Consider the following 3808-nt stretch of genomic DNA (forward strand, 5'->3'; position numbering starts at 1 on the left):
CAATTTTTTTTTTTGGGGGGGGGGGGGGGGGGGGGGGGGTTGATGGGATACACAAGGTACAGAAAAAAATTTTCGGTTCATTAGCCTGTCAATTTTTGAATTTTCGGTACATGCCAATTTTTCGAAAGGGACCCGCAAGCGTCGTGACGCTTATGGCTGGGCCGATCGGGCATGAGTGATGCGGAATCTAATTATCCTCCGTTTATTTCGCTTCGATGCAAAAGTGCCGAGAGTTTGTTTCGTGTTGCTTTTGTTGCTATGGAAACGGAAGGAACTCTTGGACATGTTTCGCTTTCTACCAGCACGACCTGGGACAATACCTAGTTGGTCCTCTCCACTCTGGTCATTATCTTCTTCGGGGCGCTGGTAATTCTCGAACGGTGGGATTGCTTGAGACAACGGGATTAGCTGGACGAGGTTGTTCCCGCAGCTCAGGAAGGATTTAATTTTCAAGATTTTTCCCACGAAGGACTAGTAGGTATTTGGTGGTGCATTCAAGGGGACCCTGGACAAACACTCGAAACGTCTAGTTCTTGTAGAAAAATGTTTGTCCCTCGTCACAAACGCGATCCCTTACTCTCGTCTCTGTGCAGCCTCCCGTATGTATACCTACGAGATTTATATAACTGATTGGTTTTACATTTGAGAGAAAACAAAAATTGCTATTTTTTTTTTTTTTTCAAAAATTCTGCACCGGCTGGTTTTTTTGTATGTTCTCCATATATTGATTTCTACGGCTGTATATACGTGTATCTATGTATTAGCCGTATGTATACCGTAGGGATCGGTTTTCTTTCGCGGGCGAACGGAACGGAGCACTTAAAATCTTCAAACATATCGAAATTCACGTATCCCAAAAACAAGTGAATACGAGGCCAGCCGATACCTTTTGTTCTTTGGGCAAACATTTGCTCCCTCTTAACAGACTGACTACTCCGCATTTGAAGATCGGCTGTCAACCGGCACGAAACAACCCCGACGCCGCCATGTTGCACCAGCTTTAAAGAACACGATGCGAGACTGGATAAAATGTTGCAAATCATGGGCTACCTGTCTGTCCGTCGGTTCGGTCGTTCGCAGCTAACGCGGCCCTGCGGACGTTGGTGTTTTCTTTAATGCACTCTACGCGGAGTGTCGAGGGCCCACTTTGTTTTAAACGCTATCCCTAATGCATCGGGGCGACCCGTGTAATAAACTGCTGTGCGACTGAGAGAGAGGTAGGGAAGAAATGGAAATTAAAAAAATGTTGCAAATTAATACGTATAAGAGTGTATAGAAGGTACACTGCCGATGAGCTTGGATGGCTCTTTGGCTGGCGAGGACTCTATGGTTGGAAATATTCAATGCGTACAAATGCATAAGGGTGGGCATCGAAAGCGACGCTGAGAAAAATGCGAATTCGGTCCCCCATGGGGACGGGGTGGCGAAGGGCTGAGACGAAATTGGGGAGGGATGAAAAAAAAAAGGAGAATTGAGCATCGTTGAGTCGCGAGGGGTCGTATCGTTTTAACGTCTCTATTAGCGGCTATTAAAAACGAACTAGTGAAAAAAAAGAAAGAAAGAAAAACCGCCCCGTTCTTCAAATCGCGCCCTGTTCACATGCTGCTTCGCCCGTATCCAGTTACCTTTTGTGGGGCCTTGGAAGGCTCAGATTTTCGAACGATATACCACCCCATTGTGCCCTGGGTATTTAGCATGGCACGGGGAAAGGGCCCAAAAAGGAGAACTGGATGATGATGATGATGACGACGACAGTGATGGTGGTGTTCGGTATGAAACTCATGGGACGAGGGTGGGTGTACCATTCTACGGTGTCCCGTGACACGGGGCAGATTTTGTTAAAATGATATCCTTCCGTGGCGTCAGGCCCGTAGAGAGATCAATTTCGTATCTATAGATCGACTGGGTAGATTCGCAAAAAAATACTTCCACGCGACCTATTTCAAAATTGTACATTCAGATAGCGGAGCGACGCGAGGAATTTCTTATTTGATATTTTTTTGATAATTTTTCAAAAATTTTGCACCGTATCAGGAAGTGCTCCGTTTGGTTCCCTTCTGGTATTGTACTGTAGCGAATATACAAAAGTGTCTCGTCATCGGCCATAAATATATGGCTGGTGCATCCTCATCAAGTTCTCCTTTGCACCTGATACACTCTTGCCGCTGATGATTTTTTTTTAATTACCTCAACGACGCAGCACCTGCAGATCTCTTACAAACAACGGTCAGGCGCGTTCCACGTCGCAATGTGCAGGAGACAAATGGAGCAGCGGTTGAGTCGCGGAGGGCAAAAAAATAATAAAGAAAAATAAAGGCAGACGACAACGTGCGTAGATAAAAAGAAATGCGAATTTACTTGGGCAACGAAAATAGGATGTTTTTTTTTTCTCCCCGAGCAAACCCTTTCTTATTATATCCACTGAACAGACTGCAACGACGATAGCGATTTAATGCACTGCGGTGTATATTCGCGAAAAAGGAATGCGCACCGTGTACGTACAAAAGGTAGCCGTAAGGATAATTAAAACGCGTCGAGTGTCCTGGACGAGTTCGATTACGGTTTCGCCTCGTTCGAGAAGCCACGCCGCAAAATAGCTCGCACCACCCGAAAGCCATTCGTACCGCATTATATTTCTTCGCGGTCCTCGGCCTCAGCCACCATATTACGTCTCTTGGGTCTTCCACTTCTAATTTCTTTTTTCTTTCTCCCTTTTTTTATCCACTCTCTTTTCTCTTACCTCCTTTTTGCGTAAAAATAGATTGACAGCTGCCGCTCTGCGCGCCGGTGCGGTGTCGACCCGACAAACCTGTTCGAGATCACACGCGGTTGCCCTGGTAACGGACTCGGTACTCAATTAGCAACGAAAATACGGGTGAACCTCGCGCGCGACGCTCGGCGTCTCGACGCTTGCGGGTTACACATCGATCTGTGTCGAGGCTTTTAAGAAGCACGGTAGAGAGAGAGAGAGAGAGAGAGAGAGAGAGAGAGAGAGAGAGAGAGAGAGAGAGAGAGAGAGGATATATAGACGATGCCAAAGACGTAAGAAATTCATTGTCTCAGCCCGAGGCAAACATTTTTGCTTTATTTGAGGAAGAAAGGAAAGAAAAAAATAATAGAACAATTCACTGATAATGTATTTGATTTTATTGTTATCAGACCTTAAGTGTCTCTCACTGTGCCGATAAGTACTACAACCACCCATGGTACTTTCCCAAATGTATACTGCAGGCACTGCTTAACAATGCTTCTCCATTGTCTTGTGCTGTCAGTGATTTGACGTGGCTCGTTCACCTTCCGCTGTCGAATCCGTTCATTTCTCAAGATGCTAAAAAGCTGATAAGCTACCGTTGGATACCATTCATCATTTTTTAGGTAAATCGCACCACGTGAGAAGCTACCGGTTTTTATATCAGTGTAGAGAATCAGTTCTTATAATGACAGGAGTCCCTCGCGTTCTCCTTATGCCCAGACTCATCGTCAAGAACGATCGCACTCTGGTAGCTGACGTGGAGACGCGAAATGCGCGACCCTTTGTCTGCCACATGCGGAACCCAGAGTCCTGAGCTTGCTTGTAACGGGTAAGCGGTAATTACTGGAAGCGCCGGTTCGCGAAAGCATGTACGGTGTGTCTGCTTCGTTACGCCCCAAGGAATTAGCATTCTCGTAGAGTTCAGGCCTAATTGTGGGTACCCGGTTAGTTTGGCTGTGTGAAAAAATAAGTGAGATTTGGATGAAAGGTTTCAGTGAATTAAAAAAAAAAAATCATACCATATTTTTTATATATATCTTTTTATTCTTGTTTTAG

The 3808-nt window shown here is 45.4% G+C and overlaps 1 protein-coding gene across 1 annotated transcript in view; it reads left to right on the plus strand.

Moving 5' to 3' along the window:
* The window catches only part of LOC107274773 (homeobox protein SIX3), a 30407-nt gene that overhangs the window by 23791 nt on the left and 2808 nt on the right, over nucleotides 1-3808 (plus strand). The gene's annotated exons all lie outside the window — the stretch shown is intronic.

This window comes from Cephus cinctus, unplaced genomic scaffold (assembly GCF_000341935.2).
Source record: "Cephus cinctus unplaced genomic scaffold, Ccin1 Ccin1_scaffold0101, whole genome shotgun sequence".
NCBI classification, from domain to species: Eukaryota; Metazoa; Arthropoda; class Insecta; order Hymenoptera; family Cephidae; genus Cephus; species Cephus cinctus.